Raw genomic sequence first — 25,699 nt, forward strand, 5'->3', positions numbered from 1 at the left:
CCAAAGCTTGGAAATCACGTGCACTGAGAGGGGGGCCGACCAATCACAACAGCTTGAGGAGCGGAACTCGCTAATATGGGAATATGGGACACACTCACTGTAAGCGGGGAACCAATCATGGCAGACTTGGTCAGCTTTACCGTTGTGTCGAGAAAAGGGGATTCGCCCTTGAGAACCAATCAACTCTGACTACTATAGAAAAGGCCAATGAAATTTAGTGAATTAAATTTGCATGCCGGTCTCCGCCCCAGGATGTCCGGTATAAAATGCAGCATATATTTACGTCTTGTTCTGAAGAGCCTGAGAGCCTCTCACCACTGCAGCAGAGGATGATACGTGTTGTGGCATAAGGGACACAACGTCTTGTTCCCTCCATCAGGGAACTGAGGTTACATACGTAACCAAGACGCTCCCTTTCTGTCGGTCTCTCGACGTTGTGTCGAGAACGACAGATGGGGTTATCAATGGAAAACGCCACAATGCTGTATCACGTCACAATCTCTAGAGAAGCGAAGGTAACAGGCCGGGAAATGTCAGCTCGAAGCTTTCGCGAAACTGTAACCTTCCAGTGTGGTGGTCGGGGGGTCCCAGAGCTTTCTTTGAGAAAGATGGGTACAGCCCTGACCGGTAACTTTTCACGGACAGGGCCTTAGCTCTCTAAAGGCGAGAGGCTGTCAGGCTCGGGATTACACTGGGTGAGCGCAACTCTTAATCAGAGAAACTCTGTAGAGGCCACCTCCTACCCGCGGGGAGGGAATGGTGGATATAGGTATGGTCTCGTCCTTGGAGGAAAACGCATGGAACGTGCGGACTGGGTTAACCGCGAGGGGGAGGCCCTCCTGGGGAAGCTCATGGGTTACCATGTGTGGGAACCGTTGCCATGAGGATATATCAGACGGAACAGCCCACGGGGGGGGGGTGTTAGTGTGTCCGATAAGTGATGGATGGAATGCCTTTTCTAACCAGTGTCTGGGTAAGAAGGATGGTAGATAGCACACTGACCCACCCTCTTGGGAAGGTGCTTTCGCAGGCATACCCCCCCTGGATGCCAGTCCTACATGTCGCCACGCACGACGTGGGGTGACACCGGGTTTAGCTTAGGTTTGTTAACCCTTGCAAGGTGTTTGGTCATAGCCCAACCCGCAGCTCTACAGATGTCTGCTAGAGAGGCGCTTCTGGCCAGTGCCCCGGAGGTGGGTATAACCCGTTTGGAGTTATCCCTCAGTGGGCATGGGAGATTCTGAGATCGGAATGCCATCGTAACGGCATCCACGACCTAGTGCGCCAGCCTCTGCTTGGAGGCACTACTGCATGTCCGTTGCACACTGCAGGCAAGTGTCCGTCGTCACCACGACGTGCCTCGTAACCTGCCCGAGGGGAACCCCGCCCAGAGTAAGGTCATGGAAGACCAGGGGGTTAGGGTGCGTCGGCAGCAGGGCGTTATCACCATGCGCCTGCTGCCGGTGTGCCCGACTGTCCTCGGAACTCGACTCTGTAGCCAGTGTTGAAGCGGTCTAATGTGCAGCAATCCGCTGGGTATTACCCCTGCGTAGAATGCCATGTGTCCCAGGAGCCTCTGAAAATGTTTCAGGGGGACCGACGACCGAGGGTCGTGACCCACTGAACATCTTGGTTTTGAGGGACGAACTCGATGCCTGTTTTGCCAGAAGGGTGGTGACCTCTACCCGAAGTACGGAGACATTCCTGCCTCTGACAGAGGAAGAGATGATTCCCCGAAACTTGGGAGAGTCTCTGGCGAACTGGATCGAGTAACCAAGATGGACCCCCCTCATTAGCCAGCGAGACAGAGTGGGCAGCTCTCGAGCTCCCAGGGACTGTGACAGGGTGACCAAGGGGACGGTCTGCTTCATCATTCCCACGGGGGGGTTCGTCAGCTGGCGGAGCTAACCATGTCGCGGGGGTCCCCGGAGGGAAGGTTGGCTCCGCCTTTATGCCTGCCTGGTGGGACAACGGCACGCACTGTCAGTTTGAGAGTGGTGACATCTGTCGCATGTCTACAACCTCACGCCTCGCCAGGGTGTGAGGTCGGTTCGCCGAGCACAGTCCAGTGGAGTGTGCGATCGGCTGCAAGTACACCCGGGAGAACAGAAAAACTCTGTGAGTAAGTGGGCGCCAAGCCCTGAAAAGGGCCCAGCTTTAGTGACGAGGCAAGAGTCGCCCCGTACCGACCGATCAGAGCTGTGGCAGTGAAGGTCGGGCCCGATGTTGTTCTTCCCGTCAGTGTCCCTTCTCAGGAGAAGGTTGCTGATGGGGTGGAGGTTTCCCCCTCGACCTCTACTTCCGGGCTGCCGCCTGTGGGGGCACAGGAACCGGAGCCGATGTTGAAGGGGTCCTGGGTTGCTGGGAAGCAGACGTCACGCAGGATCTCGGAGGCCTTTGGGCGGCAGAGTCGCGGTATGAAAAAATGTGGCTAATTGCCACTGTCTACTTCACCGTCAAAAAACTGCTGAGCGCAGTCCTCGACGGTGTTACCAACAACCCACCCTGCGAGACGGATGCATCAAGAAAGCGGACTTGAGCGCCGTCAGTGGTAGCATTGAGATCCTGCATTATTCCCGGCTCGGCCTACCCACGTGGAACTCTCTCAACGCCTTGGCCTGGAGGATCTGCAGGATGGCCATGGCGTAGAGAGGAAGCAGCCTGGCCCGTGGCATTGCAAGCTTTCGAAACCAATGATGCCGAAGTCTTACGCACTTTGGACGGTAGGCGTGGCCGATTCTCCCTAGGTGTAGCTGTCTGCGGCACAGGTGCACCCCAGGCGGACGTTTCACCCGGAGATCTCGACGTAGTCCTTGGCTGCCCCACCATCGAGGGAAGTAAGGGAGCCGGAGCTGGTTTCACTGGAACTTAAATGTGAGGAGGTTACACGACTCATTCAACAAAATATTTACTTAATAAAAGTTATATACAATAAAATTCAACAAATTTTTGGTTAAAAAAAAATTAAATATTGTGGTTAGAGCATAGCATTAGCATGACAAGGATATGTGTTCGATTCCAGGGATTTCACATACTTCAAAATACAAATGTATTGTATAACGCAATAAAAGTCCCTCTGGATATAGCGTCTGCCAAACGAATAAATGTAAATAGACTTACATGCATCATGCTTATAAGCAAAATAAATCTATATCCATCATTATAGACATATACAAATTTCAATTTTACATCTTTAATTCGTTACTACATTTCGTTACTACACTACATTTCGTTACACTGTACTTGTATATGTGTAATGACAATAAAGTTGAATCTAATCTAATCTTAATTGGTCAAGAAAATAAAAGCGAAAGGACCTGAACCTATGTGCTCGGGAAATCCCTAGGAGGAATGGCGTTGTAGGAAACTTGCGAATGAATGAAACACCTTGAAATTAAACAACATATAGCAATAATACCACAACAATTTTTAATGTTTTTAGATGCAGCGCACGTTATTTACAGGAATATGACGAAATTAAATTAATCTGAACGCATTAAGTCGAAGATGGTATAATGCTGTCTTCAATCTCTCCTCTACAAATGTGAGAAAGATGACAGTTGTGTGTAGCAGGAGGTCTACAGAATAGTTCTTGGAAGAACAGTCAGTTATTTACATGTAATATAATAATAATAGTGAGAATACACAACCCTGTGGGTCTCCAGTGTTTGATGTCTCTCTGTTTACTGCTCGTCTGTAAGAAAGCTGCAAATCCATTGACAGATAATAACAATAACAGAGAGATGCAATGAACTCAATCCCACAAACTGGATAAAACATTTTTTTGCTGGTCACAGCTTTATTAGCATGACTGTTAACATTTACAGAATTGGTAAAATAAAGATATCAGCTGTATAGAAATAAACAAGTGTAATTAAAACTTGGAAAATATTAATGACTAATCAGAGTTAAAAAAGGATCTTACATGTGTAAAATTGTATTGCTGTGAAATTCACTTTATATGATAGTAATGATCCATTGAGCCCATGACACACTACTGTTCTGCTACACACCGAGGTTAGTTTACTTTACTAAAATAAAAACTTTCAAAACGTTTCTGTTCATAAATGGCAAATCAAATATTGACCTAAAAATGATTGGAAAAACAAATTGAAATGTTGCCACAAAAACGAACTGAATTAAGTTTAAAGCAATAAAATTACAAAAATAAACAAAATCTAAAATGAAAAATGTATTAATCTTATATGGCAACATTAAAAATAATTATCATGAAATGCCCAAAGCAATGCATACAACAAAATTGTAAAAACTTAAACTAAAATTAACACAAAAACTGAAAATCTAAAAATAAAATCTAATTTAAAATATTTATAAAACTAAATAAAACTAAAATCAAAGCTATAATAACTCTGCTACACACTTTATCAGGCTTTGACACACAACTAACAACACAAATATAGTGATTAGGATTGTAATGAGATTTAAGGTCAGCAGTGATATGAACACCACACATCAATAATAGAGAAGGACCAGGAAAATACATTAAAGATTCAGTTTGTAGATTCAGATTAATGAAGTTTAACACAAGTACCTGTAAAGAAAACAAAGTCAATTTAGATCAAATGTTCTATATATTTTTTATATTGTTAGCATTGTTAGCCAACTATGGTTCCATCTTTTCCATTTTATTTCAACAAATTATTAATAATATACAGTATATTTGAAGTCGTAAACTAAAGTGACATGAATACAAATCTGAATGAAATAAACACAGCAGGTCTGTGCATTTAATTTAAACAATGAATGTGTGACAGAATTAATGTGATTTCTAGAGAACAAAAAATGAACTCAATGATTTTAAATATGATTTAATATTCGTCTATATTTGATATCTTTTTTCAGTAAACATGGTTTCAGAATAGCTTAACAGAAAATCATACTTTAGTGTCATCAGTGACTCGAACCCTCGCATTGTTAAACAAAGTGCTATTGTGGCAAGAAATTAAAATCCTTATATTAATGTTAGTGACGAAGAAATGAAAATATCAGGAGAACTCAGACTCTTCAATTCATCCCCTGTTTGTGTCTTTTAATTGATTTATAATAGAAAGTGAAAGTGGGACAGAACCTTTAAAATACACAATTTACAGTAGATACACAAACATATACATTCGGTAATAAAATATATTTTATATTATACTAATAGATACCATAATCATGTTGCATCCAGTGGGGACAGATTTTTTTTTTAAAAGGTTGTAAAGTCTTTTGTCGTTCACATTGCACCGCTCACGTGTACTGTAGACAGTGTGTTAAAGTGTGTGTACTCGCCTCCGTCCTCCTCCTGTTCTTCTTCTTTCTTGGGTAGTTGTGTCCAGGACAGTTTCAAATCAGAGATGTTCAATCCCAGAGCAGACTGGAGCTAAAATCCATCAAATATTTCAATCCACACATGAAACATACTGTCATTTCTCATTTTCTCATCATCACTCATCTCATATATTTACACACATCAGACACTCTCATATATCACTTCTCTCTTAAATCATCACATTTACTTTTGTATTTTAAGACTCTTTTTCTCACCTGATGGAGGATTTTGTCGCTCTCAGCAGCTACATCACCACTGGAAGAAAACTTCAGCCTCAGAAAGGTTTTTTGTCTGTAATGTAAAACTGAAAATACAAATTCAAAGATCACATTCAAATAAAAACACTGATATTTAGAGAAAACATTGAGCCCAATGAACCAAAGCAGAATGACATTTTACTTTAATACTCTATATTTACACGACTAAAATGTTTCTCTACAGATGATAATGTTGATAAAGTGATGAGCGTTCACATGGATCTGTGATAAATGACTAAAACACTGAACTATGAATGACATGCAATTGCTGCTGATGACACTTTGTAAAGGAAAACATAATACACATGACGTCATCATTTTTACAAGTTAAAGTTTACACAGAGACAGAATCAGTTTCAAAAACTTTAAAATCTGTTTTATATTTTGTTTTTAAGTCACTGCTCACATTTAAATGAACAACCGAAACTACACAAAAGCTTTCTGGTTTAAGTTGAAAACGGTGTTGAGTCTGAATATATTTGTGTTGTGGAGCAGCTGTCATTGAGATGATGAGAATACAAACAGATGATTTTCTTCAGGAGCTTCTTAAATCAATCACTCATTTACTGACTTCAGTCTCATTCATACATTCACATCAACTCATATCAACACACATTCACAACACAACACCTTCATTAACAAATATTCACACTGAGGTAAACATTATGGATAAAATAAACACAATATTAATCAAATGTCATTAAAATTACCTAAGAAAAAGACTGAAATCATTCGTTATAATTGTCATAATTCCACCTCACCTTGTCAGGTATTTCTTGGTCTAGAGGTGGAATCATACAGGATCCTCTGTTTCATGTGGGGAGAGACGTTTTGACCTTGTGGCTTTCAATACTCTCCCCGAGTCTCGTCTGTGTCCCCGCCCTTTCAGTCTCGTTAGCCTTCCCTTAGTGTTTGATATGTGTCACCTGGTCCCTATTAATTATCGTGTTTGTTCCCCATAAAGTGTCCTCATGTTTCTTTGTCCTGTGCTCGTGCATTGTACTTGTACCTGTTGGTCCTTGCAGTTGTTTTGCTTTGTGCTGTGTTAGAGTCTGTTCCTGTTCCTGTGAATGCTTTGTTGCCATATGCTTGTTGCCTTGTTCCTGTTTCCCTTGTCTAAGTAAGTGTTAGTTTAGTGTTTGTACCAAGTGTTTGTTTTATAGTTTAGTAAGTCATTGTTTGTTGTTAAAGTTTATACATCCCTGTCCTGTTTTCCCCTCGTGGGTTTTGTTTTGCTTTTTGTATAGTCTTGTGTGTTAATAAATCTGTTAACAGGGCTTATCTGTCACAAGGTGAGGTGGAATTATGACAGAACCCCCGCCTTAAGGAGCAGCATCCTGATGCTCCTCAAAGGCACAAACAAGACAAGACAGACTTAGACAAAGACAAGAACCAGACAGACATGGTCAACAAGATAAGGGGCATACATGACATGACAACGAGTGGACTCGGGTGTGACAATAAAAATAACAAACAAGGGAGGGGGGGTGGGGGAAAACCAGAGTACATAGGGGGAAGTCCAGAAGGGGTGGGGCTGGGTTGGGATTTCCTAGCCCGTGGGGGCGCGCCAGAGCGAGGAGCCCCAGAGGGCTTAACGGGGAAGTCCTTGGAGGAACTGTCCTAGTCCCCTGCAGGACTGCTGAGCTGGACCCCGGCTGGACTGCTGGAACGGACCATGGCTGGAGAGGCTCGGGAGTGCCGGACGGGACCGGCTGGAGAGGCGGCTGGGCAGGACACCGGATGCTGGGAAGTACTGGAACGCTTTCCCCTCTTGGGCTTCCTCTTCCGGAAGCGGCCCACAGGGACTGCGGCCGACCGAAGAGATGCGGTGGGAGACACGGCTGGCTCCGTGCAGGAGGAGTCGGACGGGGTGTCCCACGACTGCCTCCGTGGGCGTCTCCTCTGGATGCAGACGGGAGGTGAGTAGGATGGACTGGCGAACCTCACCATCCCAGTGGTCAGTACCTGGTCCTCCGGGACGGAATCCAGGTGGAAATGGGAGGAGTCCCGGGGGCCGTTGAACGAGAGATCCTTAACCAGGTCCTTGAAAGACCCCTGGATCATCCTCTCCCGTTCCTCCAGCGGAGGAGGACTGACCAGGCCAGCAAGGAAATACGAGTTCATCAGGATCTCTGGAAGAAAGCCCCGCCTAGCCAACGATCCTCGTGCATAATCTTCCAGGGTCCGGTCACCCTGGGGAAGAAAAGGACCGTTGCCTTTCTGGACATCATTGGTGTCTGACTGCCACCAAGTCTGAGACGAGTTGCTGCCTGCTGGGTTTCGTTTTGACTCGTGCATTCTGTCAGGAATTACAAGGAAAGAACCCAATTGCAGGCAGCAGTGGTGATGAAGGGGTTAACCCTAACCCTAAATAAATATTTACAAGTAAAATGTTAAATGCACCAGCTCTACCAAACAATACATTTTTAATATATTACCTCCATAAACCTCCACCTCACACAGAGTGAGATGAGATGTACGTCCAGATCTGACCACATTCACATAACGTCCCTCCATACCATGACATGAGAAACTGATGGTGTGAGCAGCTAGAAGACTAGAAGTCACAGCACATCTAGAGAGAGAAAATCACTGAATCTCTATAGAGGTGTTTCAATCAATCAATGAAAAGTTTTCAAGTGATTTCATGAATAACTTTACATGGGATTGTTGTTTCCATTGTTTTCCAGTGAGTCTCCAATACGAATCTGTGCTCCACTGGTTTGATCCAAACAGCAGTCTGGTCTAGCACTGAGGATCACTGTACTGATGTCATAATAATCATGAAGATCCAGCCTCCACCATGTGTTACTATCAGATGATGTAGCAGAGCAGAATGGAACATTTCTGACACCATCTATGGCATTTTGAGCTGTCCAGGTACTCCATGTGGATGATTGTGTCGCTGTACCTTTAAATGCCAAATTCTCTAGAATATATAAATTCAAAGACAGTTATTCAGTCCGTCTGTAGATATATATAAAGTCATGACAACATTAAAAGATGAATATGAGGACTTTATCATTGTCTGTTTCAACATATGTGTTCTATCAGTTTGATTCATTGCATTTTCATTTGACACAACACACATAAACCACAGACTCACAGCTGAAAAACTTCTCACTTCACATTGAAATATCTCTCTGATACTTATAAATGATTTTAATGTCAACTATTTGATCACTTGAAAGTTTTGCAACACAAATATATTTTTTGATTTATGACTTAGATCATAACTTAACTGTTCCAAAAATAAATATATTGTAATATAAATTAAACAATATTAATGAATCTATTCTTGACAGACTGAGCGTCTAGATGAGTGATGATTAAAAACACAAACCTTCCAGAATGAAGCATTAGAAACACATTCTCATGAGAATTAAACTGTCATCTAACCACAAACTTACAACAATGAATGAACAATAAAAACAATAATTTACATCATTCTACATTTCTATGTGAAGAATCAAAAGAATTGATCACCTGCTAAACTACCTGGAACAGAAACAAGACCTGTTGAAGAAAATAGGAATTTTACACTTTTATCTGAAAATCAGTTAAATTAAGTTTACTGTTTGGTCTTTATTTCTTAACTTTTGATGAACACTTTTAAAGATTTGAATGAAGAATGACTGACAGTATGTGTAATGTTAAGATGATGATGTGAGTTATACTCACCAGAAAGTAAAATCAGTTGAATGAGTTTGTCCATCTCACTGCTGAAGAGGAGTAATATGAGAATAGAGAATAGAAGAGAATTGAGTTTCTTATGAGTTATGAGCAGAATTTACCGGAATTTACCAGAATTTATTTTTATTAGTGTGAGAATCCTCCTCTCTTCTTCACTCTTCTAGCATTACATCAGTACATCCCTCTGGACATTTGTGTGTTTCACTATCTCCACCCTCACCACACCGTCACTGTCACGTTGATCAAAGTGAGTGACACCACTGGACCTCTAAAACCCTCCTTCTCAACTCACCTTTGTTATGTCACGTCTTATTTACAACTCAAATCTGCTGTCACGAAAATGGCACGAACCATCAACCAAAAAATGTTGTGCTTTCACCTGGAAACCACCGGATAATCATAAAAAAAATAACTTTTAAAAAGACAACATTCAGTTCAATCATGAACACAAGCCAGTGAATGACTGACTACATATTTTAGTATTATTTTATATAATTATTTTATTATCACTCTTAACATGTTTTGTTTTATGAATTAAGAGACACTTTCTTACAGACGATTTAAACCCAAATGAAAACAATTTGCAAGCAGAAATCAAGAGTGAATGAGATGTAAATAGTATCTGGAACATCACATAAAAGCAGAGAACAATTTCACAACAGGTGCTTAAAATTTCACAGTGTCATCTGAGTTCACAACTGAAGTGCTCACAGAGCGTTTAGACTTCCGTCTATCAGCACCTGTTTTGTTTATGGCTGTTTTCTTAGTAAAATCAATTCAAATCAAGAATGCATCCTGTGTCTGTGCATGAACGCACACAAAAAACAACAACCACAAGTTGATTATGTGTGATGGTTGTATATCATTAGCACTATAATCATGGACAGTTGATCTGACACATGATGTTCAAACACAGTAAAGGTGTCGCATCAAACCGTACATGAGAGAAAAGAGAAAGGCTTTCTATACTTTTTCCTTGTGAGTCCTGCATTTATCCATGGGTTTTATAGTTCACAAATGTCCCGTATGTCTACGAATCTGTAACATACGTATGCAACTACATTTTTATCATCAAATTCTTTTGTTTATTGACGTCACCACGATGGGACACGTGTACATCAAGAATACCACACCTAGCTCTTCCCTTCTTTTGATATATTCCTGTATTTGTTTGTTTAACATGGTGGCCTTGAACCTGAAGCCAACAATGAACAGATCTAGTGATGTCTTATAGCTGATATTAAGAGGTCATTCTCAAAGTAAAAGAACGTTAAAACCTTTTTCCATTGTGTTTTTGAACAATTTCATATAAACAATTTTCACAATTTTCACTTAGATCAGGAAATCAGACATTGCTGACTGTCCCTCAGTCAAAAATGGAGTCAAAAGGTGACTGAGCCTTTTCAGTAGTAGGGCCACAGTTATTGAACAGTCTTCCCCTATATATTCCGCAGGCTCCGTCAATAGATGAAATTAAATTTTATTTATAAAGTGCTTTTCACAATGTGTATTGTTCCAAAGCAGCTTTACATGAGCAAATCAGAAAAACATTAAAACATAGAAAGGTAAAACACAGCACAGTGCATGGTGTTTATAATAAATAATATCAAATAGATAAATAAATAGGTGCAGTCTCCTGTTTGCCCGCTGTGAAGAGGAACCCAAACTCCAATAATGAATAAATGGTGGAAAGAACTCTGGAGAAACCAGGCTCAGCTGGGAGGGCCAGATCTCCACTGATGGGTCATAGCTGCATGGCTCAGTGACCCTGACCAAAAGCCATCGAGTAAACATCCATGAAGAAGAGGGAGTGCCCAGGAAGTCCCACTCGCCGAAACTGTGAAGGACCAACCCAGTCTCATTCCGCGATTGTCACCAGAAACAGAGGAACGACCAGGGAAAAATACTAATGGCATGATGTAACTTTATTCCTCTGTTGTCCGACACTGACCACAAAACAAGACCAAACAAGACCCACACAACCCCAACAAATGAAATCACCACAACCAACGAGTTTCCCCACAAACAACCTCCAATAAGGACCACTGAGTGGAGCTTTAACTTCCAACTGCTGTCATGTGATCTAGGTTTAGCATAAATAACAAGTATTGTAACTTCAGCATTAATGTAGGGTATGGAGTTTCCTGAGCTGGGATAGGCAGATGGTCGCCTTTCTCTTGGTTCACAAGAGCACTTCTTCTTTGTCTTCTTGGACAAGAGCAATTTGATGCATGCGTAAAAGGTTTGTGAGCCGAATGCCACATGGGGCTTGCCCCTATTGGACGCCTGCACTCTTACTCACAACACGAAAGCGCAACTCTGTGTTTACATGCAGACGAACGTTATATGTAAGCTGATCTTCTCAAAATCACTGATGATTTCTTTTCTTTTTTTTAAACATTTGTTTATTGATTTTTTTTAGTGACATTACAAAATCAAGAGGTAACAATTCGAGAGTCAAAACAGTGTCAAGTACAACAGACAAGACAAAAAAGTCAGATAAGGACAATAGTAATAGTTTAAATAGTGAAAAAATTACAAAAAAAACAAAACAACCCCCCCAAAAAAAAATACACAGGACAAAACACAAAATGGTCACCCACTGCTTAATAAAAGCCCAATATGTTCTCTTACACAAAGATGAATAAAAAACACCCCAGCATGCTTCAAATTCACACAAGAAAAAACTCACACTTAGTGGACAGTCAGGATTACTACTCTGGAATAGCCTTAAAAATTAATCCCTCAACATGTGCAAAAAATGGACACCAAGTTTTATTAAACTTTGCCATGTATTTAGCACCTAACTTTCTCCAACTTCACAAACTGACGGATGTCCCTGATCCAAGACGAGTGAGAAGGCGGCGCAGGAGACTTCCACCTCAATAAAATCAAACGTCTAGCCAGGAAGGAGACTTTATATTTAAGAAGCTGCAAAGTAGGAGGTAAAACCCCAAACAAAGCGGTGCATGCTGTTGGATCAAATTGAACCCCTGTACAGACAGAAATAGAATTAAATATCTGTGTCCTAAAATTAAATAGTGAAGGGCAAGACCAAAACATATGGACATGGGTAGCTGGAGCCTGATGACATCTAATGCACATGGGATCGACATCATTATAGATTTTGGAAAGCCTAACTCGAGTGAGATGAGCACGATGTATAATTTTGCACTGGGTCAGACCATGTCTAGCACAAATAGATGAGGAGTGAACCCGACCCAAAATGGCATCCCATAGCTCCTCCGAGATCCCCTCCCCTAGATCCTCCTCCCATTGAATTTTAATTTTATGCTGCGGGGTAAGCTGCAAAGAATAGATAAGATTGTATAAACGTGAAATAGCACACTTAATGGTAGGCAATGGGGTTAAAAAAAGAGTCAATTTGAGAGGCCTCTGGGAGACTTGGGAAATTGGGGCTAAGATTGCGGATGAAACTACGAACCTCAAGATATCAAAAAAAAAATGCTGTCTAGGCAAATGGAATTTGTCAGAGAGTTGCTGGAATGATGCAAATGTACCAGAAATATGCAAGTCCCTAAATGCCTTGATGCCGTAGTCAGACCACAGAGAAAAAGCCCCATCAATTAAAGAAGTATGAAAAACTGGGTTAGCTGATAAAGGTGCTAGGAAAGAGAAGGTCTGTAGACCAAAATAGCGTCGAAATTGTTTCCAAATTTTAAAAGTGGATTTAACTAAAATATTATTGCAAAAAGGGGAGGGAGAAAAGTTAAGGGGAGCGTGGGTGAGAGCAGTCAACGAATTAGGTTTGACAGAAAACATCTCCATATTCAACCATGTAGGAGGAACTGGTACCCCTCCAGAGAAATCAAAAGCTGAATTACTCTAAGGATGGATGCCCAGTAATAAAACCTCAAGTTAGGAAGGGCCAAGCCCCCAAGGGTCTTAGGTCTCTGCAACAGCTCCTTTCGGAAAACGAGGGACCTTCCCGTTCCATATAAACTCAGTGATTGATTTGTCTAATTTGTGAAATAAAAGACTGAGGGAGACAGACAGGTATGCACTGGAAGAGATAGGACAATTAGGGGAGGATATTCATCTTAACCAAATTGACCCTGGCCACAAGGGAAAGAGGTAACAGTGACCACCGTTGAAAGTCCATCCGTATCTGATCTAACAAAGGGGCAAAATTATAATCAAACAAATCTTCAAATCGGTCTCTAATCTGGATACCAAGGTATTTAAAGCCAAATGGAACAATTTTGAATGGGAAACCCTGAGCAGCATTTTGGGCACCTTGATTTAAAGGAGAAAGCTCACTCTTGTCCAAATGTAGTTTATAGCCTGAAATCTGACCAAAAGAACTAAGGATGTCAAGAGCAGCTGCAACTGGGACAGAGAGATTGGACACATAAAGTAATAAGTCATCGGGATAGAGAGAGACCTTCTGTTCAATACCATATCTTGTTATTCCAATGATGCGTGGCTCTGAACGAACCGCAATAGCCAGAGGTTCAATAGCAACAGCAAATAAAAGAGGACTCAGAGGACAGAGGACTAAAATGTACCGGAATCCCGGTTCCGGTTCCTGATTGCATCGCTGCCGGCGGCTAGTTTGTATCCTCTGACACTTGCTTCACCTCATATTTGTTCCTGGTCTTAATATTAGTGTATTTTACTATAGTTACCTATCATTGTCGTTGCCGAATTATTTATAACTTTATTTTCTAAATCTATATTAATTGAAGCGTAACGCCGCTAGCATATTAGCGTGTTAGCTTGCCTTCTGTTTACATTGTGAAATATCATCTCCCCCTATTTGTTTTGTGTGCTAACTGTTTCTCTTTTTAAGCATATATACTAAGACTCATCAAGCAACCTTGGTAAGTTAGGATTGCACTTCATACCCGGTGAGTTATGGCTTCTATTCCTATTGTTGTTACTTGCACCTCATGTCATATGTTTAGCTTAGCCTTCTCTGTCAGCGGCGAGGGTTTTACATGAGATAAATGCAGGGATGTACTTAGGCTGACGGAGAAGATCTTAGAATTAGAGTCTCGCATCCAATCTTTATTTGAGGATAGTAAGAGTGTTAGGACTGTAGAAAACACTTCGGATGCGAGCAATGTTAGCGCACACAGCTCGATTCTGGTTGAAAATCCCCTGCAGCTGGGAAACTTTGTGACGGTGAGACGGCATAGTCGCAGGACAAAACATCACTCAAACGTTCCGATTAAAGTCTAGAACAGGTTTGCCCCGCTCAGTGACGCACCGACTGAGAAAGCTGCTGAAAGTGCCCTAGTGATCGGTGATTCTATTGTCCGGAACGTTAATATAGAGACACCAGCCACCATAGTCAAATGTTTACCGGGAGCCAGAGCGCCTGATATCAAGTCAAATTTAAATGTGCTGGCTAAGGCTAATCGTAAATACAGTAAGATTGTTATTCATGTCGGCACAAATGATGTTAGACTCCGTCAATCGGAGATCACTAAAGATAATATTAAAGAGGTGTGTGAGCTCGCAAAAACGATGTCAGACACTGTAATATTCTCTGGCCCCCTCACTGCTTACCGTGATGATGAGATTTATAGCAGATTATCATCTCTAAATGGCTGGTTGTCTGAGTGGTGCCTGCAGAATAATATAGATTTTATAAATAACTGGAAGAGTTTTGAGGGCAGACCTGACCTGTTGAAACAAGATCCCTCAGTCTTAATAATGCTAAAGTCTGACTACCTAGGGCCCAGGTCAGGAAGGAGACAGAATGGCTTAACCAACTGTCTGCTTGCCGTCTTGCGTTACAGAATACACAAAATATACAACATGTAATAATCCCTTCTTACAAACAACATAAAATAGAGACTGTGTCTGTCCCCCGGATTAGGAAACATAAGATATTGCGTAAACCTCTTGAAAGTAATTTAATAAACGTTAAACAAATCAAACATGATTAGAATACCGAATACAAAATACAGATAATCAGCTGTTACGACTCGGATTGCTTAATATTAGATCTCTCTCAAATAAAGCACTTTTTGTTAACGATTTGATACCCGATCATAAAATAGACATGCTTTGTTTGACAGAAACATGGCTTAAGCCAGATGATTATATTACTTTAAATGAATCCGTTCCCCAAGATTATTACTATAAACACGAGCCTCGTCTAAAAGGTAGAGGGGGAGCTGTCGCTGCACTTTACAATAATTCTTTTATTACCTCTCAGAAGTCTAATTTTAAATAAAATTCTTTTGAAGTCATGGTACTTCACGTATCAACACCTAATACTAAGGACAAAACATTTTTAAAATTTATTCTAGCTATTGTATATAGGCCTCCAGGGCACTGCACAGATTTTATTAAAGATTTTGGTGGGTTCTTATCAGAACTAGTACTGGCCGCAGATCGGCCCTTGTCGTCGGTGACTTTAATATCCATGTAGACAATGATACAGATGCCTTGGGACTGGCTTTCAAAGACACTCTTAACTCCATGGGCGTTAGTCAACATGTGTCAGGACCCACTCACCTTCGTAATCATACTTTAGATTTAATAATTTCTTATGGTATAAATGTGGACGATGTTAAAATTGTTCAGCAGAGTGAAGACATTTCGGATCATTATCTGATATTATGTTTGCTTCAATGGCCTACGGCTGCAAATCAAACTCCTTGTTACAAATATGGTAGAACGATTACTTCAACTACCAAAGATGCGTTTCTCGATAATATGCCTGAATTGTCTAAAATATCTAGCATGAGTAAAAACGTTGACGATTTTGACACTACTATTGAAAATTTTAACACTACTTTCTCTGAAATATTAGACACAGTTGCTCCTCTGCGTTTAAAGAAAATTAAAAATAGCAGCCCAACACAGTGGTATAATGAACACACTCAGACTCTAAAAAAAGCATCCCGTAAAATGGAGCGCAACTTTAAGAAAACGAATTTAGAGGTATTTCGTACAGCATGGGAGGAAAGTACTCGAAATTACAGGAATGCCATAAAAACGTCTAGATCCGCCTACTTTTCAACACTATTAGAGGAAAACCATCACAACCCTAGGTTCTTATTTAACACCGTGAACAAAAAATAAGTTGTCATCGACGTCAGATTCTGATTATCAGCATAACAGTGATGAATTTATGAACTACTTCACTAGTAAAATCCAAGATATAAGAGAAAAAATTATAACAATGCAACCTGTAGTGAAATCCGCTGAACAAACTAACTACAGCACCCTAAGGAGAAATTGCAATTATTTTCTACAGTAGATCACGATGAACTCTATAAAATCATAAGATCATCTAAATCAGCAACATGCATGCTAGACCCTATACCTACAAAACTACTGAAAGAAATGCTCCCAGAAATTATAGATCCTCTTCTTAGTATTATTAACTCATCTCTGACATGAGGACATGTGCCTAAAGCATTTAAGGTGGCTGTTATAAGGCCTCTTTAAAAAAAAAAAAATCGACCGTAAAGAACTAGGGAATTACAGGCCTATATCGAATTTACCTTTTTATATCTAAAGTTCTGGAAAAAGTAGTTTCAACTCAATTATGCTACTTCCTCCAAAGGAATAACATTAATGATGAATTCCAGTCTGGATTTCGAGCATGTCACATTACAGAGACTGCTTTGATCAGAGTTACAAATGATCTGCTTTTAGCGTCTGACCGTGGCTGTATTTCGTTATTGAGATTGCATAGTTGACTTAAAAATGTGGATGAGTAACAATTTTTTACTACTAAACTCGGAAAAAAACGAAGTGTTATTTACTGGACCGAAAACTGCTATGCGTAACAACCAAGAATACTGCTTAACGATTGACGGATGCTCCATAAAATCCTCGTCATCAGCTAAGAATCTTGGCGTAATATTCAACAGTGCTCTGTCATTTGAAAGCCATGTCGCCAACACCTGTAAAATTGTATTTTTCCATTTTAAGAATATATCTAAATTACGTCATATGCTGTCACTGTCAGATGCAGAGAAATTAATTAATGCATTCATGACATCAAGACTAAATTACTGTAATGCACTTCTAGGTGGTTGCCCTGCGGGCCTATTACAAAAACTGCAACTGGTTCGAAACGCGGCAGCTCGAGTTCTTACACGTACAAAAAAGTATGAGCATATAACCCCGGTTCTGTCAACCTTGCACTGGTTACCTATAAAGAATCGCATTAACTTTAAGATCTTGCTTATTACCTATAAAGCCCTACAAGGTCTAGCGCCGCAGTATTTGAATGAACTTCTATTGTATTACAGACCTCCACGTACATTACGCTCTCAGGCGTCGTGTCAGTTGGTAATACCTAGAATTTCAAAATCAAGTGCAGGTGGTAGATCCTTTTCTTATCTAGCGCCTAAACTTTGGAATATTCTTCCCTGCACGGTCCGAGAGGAAGACACACTCTGTCAGTTTAAATCTAGACTAAAGACTCATCTTTTTAATCTTGCATACACTACACCTCCATAATATTAATCCTCAGAGGATTTAGGCTGCATTATTTAGATCAACCGGAACCAGGAACACATCCAACAACATATGATGTACTTGTTGCATCAAAGAGTGCAGAACAGTACTCTACTCTCAGCCAGTCTTGTCTCTTTGTTCCAAGGTTACCACAGGATGCAGTTCATGCCCAGACCTGATGGCAGAGCTGAGAATGGGAAGCGGTGACCTGACAAGAGCTAAGAGGATAGAGCTGGATAAAGGACGCGACAACTTTGTTTTTCCTACAACATTTCAAATGCTATTAGATTGTTAATGATAATCTTTAATCCTTAATTCTTATATTTTTACTAAGCCTTGTTGTGCAAGCACTGTTGAGCTTGTTCAGAGGCAGCAGCGTTTGCCAGAGGGGAACTGGAATCCCCTGGTTGGGCCTGGGTTCCCCTGAGGTTTTTTGTCTAGATGGGAGTTTTGGCCTGGCCGGGGGGGCTGCTTTAGAATTCATACTTGTATTCAATGTGTCTCATGTACAGCTGCGTTGTAACAATGAAAATTGTAAAAAGCGCTATATAAATAAAGTTGAGTTGAGTTGAGACAGCCCTGACGAGTGGAGCGGTGCAAATGGAAATAATCTGAATGGGTGCCATTAGTTCTAACTGAAGCCACAGGGGATGAATAGAGCAATTTAATCCAAGAAGTGAACTCCTGACCAAAACCAAATTTCTCCAAAGCGCAAAAATGGTAGTTCCACTCCACTCTGTCAAAAGCCTTCTCTGCGTCTAATGATATTAAGGCTTCCGGCCCCATTGACGTAGAAGGATTATAAACAACATTGAGAGGTCGTCTGAGATTAAAGAACCCGTGTCTGTTCTGAACAAAACCTATGTGATCAGGAGAGATTATCAAAGGCAAAACTGATTCCAGTCGCGGAGCTAATAATTTGGACAGAAGTTTTACATCTACAGATAAAAGACTAATTGGACGGTAACTTGAGCAGGACAGATGGTCCAGAGGGTAGATGGAGGCCCTGATTGCCTCCATCTACATGGCGACGTTGATTGCTTACTGGGCGGCTCGCCACACTAACTAAAATTTCCAATGTAACGATGAAGACAAGACTATAATAAATAACATGACAACAAGGCGAGGGGCAAGGAATTCCAATATAGCAAGGTAAGGTAAGGTGAGGTAAACCAACACAACACAGGCACGAACAAACTCTGCAAACAAGCCAAACGAACGAACACAGGACAGCAGACACAAGGGAATTAAATAGTGGAACTAATAAACGATAATAATAACAAAAACAGTGACGTGCAGAGGAATTTTGAGGGGCAGTTGCTCTGACCTGAAAATAGGGCACCCCCCCAAAAAAACTGAAAATAAACTCCCGGGCTATATGAAGGACTGAGAAAATCTCTGATTAATTAATCAATTCGCCTACACAGTGTCATGTCATCTTAAATCATAGTGCAAAGTCTCTGTCTCATCTGCGTGGCTTTTTCGCAGCCAACCCTGCAGTGATGTGCTACGACAGCGTTTTAGTACCACGTAAAAAAAAAAAAGATTTCGAGAATAAAGTCGAAATGTTACGAGAATAAAGTCGAAATGTTACGAGAATAAAGTCGAAATGTTACGATATTAAAGTCGAAATGTTACGAGATTGAAGTCGAAATGTTACGATATTAAAGTCGAAATGTTACGAGAATAAACTCGTCGTAAAACGTATTTTGTTTACGTGAATGTTGTATTTTAAGAGTTTAAGATGTGTTTAAGCACGTCTTCTGAACCAGTGAGTTAGTTCGGAAGGCCTTGCAAACACCAGCAGTCATTTTTAAAACCTCTTTAGTTCACATTTGTACATTTTTATAAATCCTTAAGGATTGTGGCTTTTATAAGCTTGATGCAACCAGATCTCGTAACATTTCGACTTTAATTTCGTGACATTTCAACTTTATTCTCGTAACATTTCAACCTCTTTTCAGTGGGCATCTTGGCTTCAAACAATACCCAAAATAGTGATAGCATTTAGGCATTTAACCTTTTTGAATAAAATAATTAATGTGATGCATTACTTCCATCATTCATTCTTCTTGCTAAAACGAAATGTGAGAAACTAACTATCAGCAAAAAAATTGTAGCCTATATCTGTCTTATTATTTAGGCTAAATGTGACAAACGTGGCAAACTCAGCCTGGATTTATGAAGATTTTATTTCATTTCACAAAACTTGATGATGATGATCGTTCGTTTGTTATACATCACAAACTCACCTCTTCTGACAACGTTGAGTCGTCTCACCTGACAACCGCGACAATCTCCTACTAGGACCGCTCATGCAGGCTCAGCTCAGGTGCCGGTCGCATGCAGCGCTGCAGCCATGTAAACAGAGTTTGCTCTTCCCCTACTGACTTTCATTGTCGGCGACCGAATATGGAAGTGAATGAGGCTTTGCGGTGTTTTTTTATCTAGGCCTACGTGAAATTATGCATCCATTTCACGATTTATTTATTTATTTTTTTCCACCTCGGATGGACAACACGAGTCGAGAAGGGCATATTGGCAGTTGCCCGGGCAACCTGAGCAACCCCCCTGTGCACGTCCCTGAACAAAAATATTGTTTCATTACTAAAAGAAGAATGTTAAACTCAATCATGGCTGATTTGTTCCGTCAGATACTTCAGCCTGTTTTGTAAATAAGATCCATTCAAATTAACGATGTATTTTTTTCTGTGTGAATGACAAAGGAAAACTAATTTGCATATTTCAAATGTCAGGTCATTTAGCTTAGGTTAGGGGTGTTTGAAACAGTAGAGATGTCGCAGGTAAGAAGTTTTACTTATTTATGGGCTGGCTCGCTTAGCCGGTAGGGTGGAAGCCATGGTTACTGATTGCGAACCAGCCGGGTTTGATTATATGCTCCGGCTCCTCCAGAACTTTGTTTATAAAACATAATTTCACGAGTTCACCTATGCAGATAATAAAGGTTAGCAGAAGTGTAAAAGGTATGCGTGTTTGGCGTGCTGTCCGGGGAGCGGGCTCCGAGCTTCCTGGTTCCTTCTCAACCCGGAACATTCCCCCCGCTAGGGTAGGTTTCCCTAGCTCGGAAACGACCCAAACCCAGAGCAAACCCCCAAGGGCGTAGAAACTAGACAGCAGCCGGACAGCACATACACCCCATTAGCGATGCTAAAGGCTGCGTGGTGTGCGAAGGGGTAGTTGATGAGAGCGGAAGGAACTGCGGTGGAAGGGATGACACTCTTGATGTTCGGTTCTTTACGAATCTCCCCACTGAACGGGGCGTCAGGAAAAGACACGTTGTTATAACTCGTTGTGGTTTTTTATTTAGTCCACAAAAAGCAGGTTATAAACCTGTAGAATTAGAAGGGCTATAGTGTAAACAACAATATTGATAGTCATATACATAATATACCATAAATTCTGAATATACAAATATAAATATAGCAGTGTTTCCCCTAGGTTTACAGCTTTGGGGGGGGTGGTTGGTTGGGGAAAATTGACGAGAAATCATTTCCTTTTCATTCTTTATGTGCCATCTATCTATCTATCTATCTATCTATCTATCTATCTATCTATCTATCTATCTATCTATCTATCTATCTATCTAGTCACATACATTGATTGTCTGGGAGGGTAATGCTTTGTAAAATTTAAAAAATGTTATATATAAATATAAATAAATGTATTTAAATCTTTTTAAAATTGACTTTGGCAAATAACCTTTGTTAAATGTATTGAAGTATTTGTTAATATTAATGGGCCAGAGCTTAAAAAAGTAAAGAACTAAATAAAGATTTATAAATACTAAAAAATATATTGCTCATTCATTGTTCGTTAATGTTAGTTAATACCTTTATATGATAAACTAATTTTAAATGGGATTTTTTTGTGAGACGGTTTAATTTCTATGATGCATTTATTGGAGAATAGCCTTGTCAGACGCGGACGCTGTTCTGAACGTCATCACGTGCGCTGTTCTGAACGTCATCACGTGACATTCCCATACAACACGGAGCCATCTGCATAGCGTATTAAATATCTCTTGTCTTATTTAATCAGCAGATTTACAATGTCCTGACTAAAAACATTTTAAACACACATATGTAAATAGTAAGCGGCATGTAATTCATTAATATACATTTTAACCGCCATCCGGTGATGAGTGGACTTTTGATGCTTGTCATGGGCAGGATGCGAAACACTTAGATTGGAGCAGGAGAGCTACTCCGGCTGCTACTCGCAGTGGAGTGAGTTTTGCCATCTTCAGTTCCCTGTGAGTGCTTAAAAACGCAAATATTTTCATTTGGTTTTCATCTGATCCGCTAATGTTTGTTTGTGTGTGAGTGTGCGCGCACTCATTGGGATAATTGTAAACGCGCAAACACAGACAGAAAAACATGCCATCGTGGAAATAAGATAAATAACATATTACTTAAGGGTTATTTAGTTTGTTTAATAAAATAACAAATTGTAATCTGGCGCTATAAAGAAAATCAAATCAAATTTACTTGACGTCCAAGGGTGGCGGGGCGAGCCGTTAGGAGGGCGGGGCGCCCCCCTTATATAATGGTAGGGGAAACACTGTATAGTATAAATTCCAATATGGTCGGTATTTAATATCATAAATATCATAATATACTTAGTGTTCAAACTAATTGACTAAAGAAGCACATGCATCTAAACACAGGAATGCAACAATTTCCCACACACCAAATATACAATGTCAATGTTACACATTAAACCAATAGCCAAAAGTGTTCTCAGTATGTTGGCTTAAAGTGAAAAACAGTGAGTGTAGTTTTAAGTAGCATCGCTAAGCATAGTAATCCATTACCAATGCAAAGTGATTAACTACATTACCCATCAAGCAACGCAAAAAGGAAGTAACTCATGTGACAGTGAAACGCTCCAATTTCAATCATTTGCTTTTGTTTTATAGCCACGGACTCTATCGAGCTGACAACTTTATACATCAGACCGCTCACAAGGCTTTATCAGCGTGACCAAAGTAACAGTTATTAAGCATGTACAAACCGCGCACACATACAGCAGCCAAACAGCAGTGCTTCAATCAGGTAAGTGAACCTCCCACCTGTTATCCTGCGTTACAATTCTGCTGAACTCCCATGACGTAGTGAACACGACACTTGATGAGACAAAGTTCCTGCTGAATTTACTTGCTGTGACGTGGATGGTAGCCGGCCTGAAGTGTTGAATAGTTGGGTTGGAAATGGGAACTGATTCTTTAGTGTGAGAGGGTGTGTAGGCAGGGCGAGCCCCCTGTGGGTGGAAACTGGGGTGGGAAGGGCTGAGGAAGGTTGTGACTTCTGCGGCAGAGCACAGGGAAGAAGCATGGGCCCCTGCGGGGGTGGTCACTGCGGCGATACTGGGTTCGAAAGGTGATTGGGAGGGATCGGAAAATGGTTGTGACTGGTGCGGCAGAGCACGGGAGGAAGCACGGGCCCCTGCGGGGGCGGTCGCTGTGGCGATACTGGCTTCTGAGGGAGTTTGTGACTGCTGCGGCAGAGCACAGGAGGAAGCACGGGCCCCTGCGGGAGCGGTCACTGCGGCAATACTGGCTTCTGTAGAATTGGTGTCTGCTGCGGCGAGCGTGAGTTGGAAGCATGGGCCCCTGCGGGGCGGTCGCTCTGCTGATACTGGCTTCTGTAGAATTGGTGTCTGCTGCGGCAGAGCACGAGTTGGCTGCGGGAGAGCATTAGAAAGCATTGGCCCCTGCGGCTTCTGATGAAATTGCATTTGCTGCTTAGGATCGTTGGGGGAAAACAAGGCTCTGGCCGAACTGAGAGTGGCTGAGGATTTCTTAGCTGAAAATTAATTTACGGAAAAATTGGATTTCGCTCAAGTATCCTTTGATTGAGCTTGCTTGGAGATTTTTTATGGTACTTAGGAAGGAGATAAATGACGTGATGGAGAGGAGAGAGAAATCTGGGAAGGTTATAGATGTGGTGAAATGGTTTGAAGTTCCTCCAGGCTGTGAGATAATACAGTATGGTCCTGGGGGAGACATCTTGAATGATGGCTTCGAGAGAAACGTCCAAAAGGGCTTTTAAAGGGTGATTTAATTGAAGATCAATTCCGGATATGGAGGTTCGAGTGTTTGATAGAGGTCTGCATCCGGCGCCAGCTGCCTGAATTTCTGAAATGAAAGTGGGACAAAGCGTCAGCAATCTGATTTTTGGACCCGCCGATGTGCTTGGCTGTTAGAATGAACTGATTGCATGCCGAAATCCATATCGGCGTCTGAGAAGGGGCATTAAGGCGGTTGAGTGGGAACGTCCTTTATTTATGCACTGCACCGTTGCTTCGTTATCGCAATGGACCATTATGCTGGAGGCGGACCATTCAGTCCCCATAACTGTGATGCTACTACTAATGGATATAGCTCGAAGAGGGCTGATGACGCGAGATGTTGCTGTAATGTTGCGAGTTGGGGCGGCCAGGTGGATGCGAACCACCGGCCTTGGTAAAATCCCCCGAAACCGACGGATAGAGCTGCGTCAGTAAAGAGGCGGATGTCGACAGGGAGAGACAACATGTCGTTGTAGAAAAAAGATATGCCGTTCCATTGGTTGAGGAATTTAATCCACAAATTTAGCTCGTCACTGCATGAGCTGGTTATATGGATTCAATCCTCTAGAGCGTGGGCGGAAGAAGCGAGGGAGAGGAGATGCGCTACGAACGTGCAACCTTGTGGAATGATTCGCATTCACAAGTTACCGAGTACTGAAAGAAGCTCGCGTTTGGAGCATTGCGGGTATCTGAATGGGCGATCAGAATGATCCTGCCGATTTAGTCCTTGGGTAAGGAGGCTTGGAATTTGAGCGAGTCTAACTTGCCTACGAATTCGATTGAAGTGCTGGGTCCCGCTGTTTTTTCTGGTGCTAGAGGGAGACCGAGTTTCGCGAAGAGTGGGACGGCTGGGACGTAGTCGGGCAGCGAGATAATTAGAAAATCGTCTAAAAGGTGGATGAGAAAAGGGATGTCTTAATTGTTGGATAGGATCCAGCAAATCGCTTCTGACAACATGTCAAACATTTTTGGGCTACTTCTGCATCCGAAGGTGAGGCAGACGGAAAAATAATATTTTTCACACCAACGAATGCAGAATAGATGCCAAAAATCTGGGTGAATCGGCATGACTTTGAACGCGGATGTGATGTCGACTTTAGCTAGCCAAGCGCCACGACCAGCTTTTTTAATCAGGGTGATGGCTTGCTCAATGTCGTGGTAGTGTAGCGAAAATTCTTCGAGCAGAATAAGACTATTGATGCTTGGGAAGGGAGCTCCATGAGGGGATGAGAGAAATACTTTGAAATATTTCAAATAAATATGAAATATTTTGGCAACCCAAAAACACCCTATTGTGAACCTCAGTGTCCAGTGCTCCCCAATAAGGGCACTGGTTCCACTGAGCCACCCTAATTGCACATTATGGGCCCCCCCCATAAGGGAGTGGGAGCTCCGCAACTATGGCACAATAATCGCTGAGCTCGCGTCTCCTGTGAGGGAGCACCGTGCAGATGACATTAGAAAAACGAGAGAAGGCAACTGTAAATTCTGGGGAGGACAACGTGCGGGAGTGACTATGAGAAGCGTTTTTGAATATGAATTCTAGGCTGCCGTATGTGATCTGGCGATCCGTTGGCAGAGGTGAAAGTTGAGATAAAAGGTGAAATAAATGAACAGCCGCACCTGCTAGAATCTGTGTCCTAATGTTGCTGGACACTGGGGGCGGTTCGAGGACCGGGGCATTAATGGGCACCGGCATTTCAGCTGCTGAGGCCAATGAAAAATAGCCGAAATCCTTCTTCGACGGGCTAGGGGTGTCCTGTCTTGCCCTGCTGATCCGGCTGAAGTCCCAGCCCGGGCTGAAGGAGGTCTGAAAACCTGAACCGGCTCTTTTTCGATTTCCTGCTGCGGGGAAGATCTGGCTGGGGGGTCTTCT

Source organism: Triplophysa dalaica, chromosome 1, assembly GCF_015846415.1.
Source record: "Triplophysa dalaica isolate WHDGS20190420 chromosome 1, ASM1584641v1, whole genome shotgun sequence".
Lineage (NCBI taxonomy): Eukaryota > Metazoa > Chordata > Actinopteri > Cypriniformes > Nemacheilidae > Triplophysa > Triplophysa dalaica.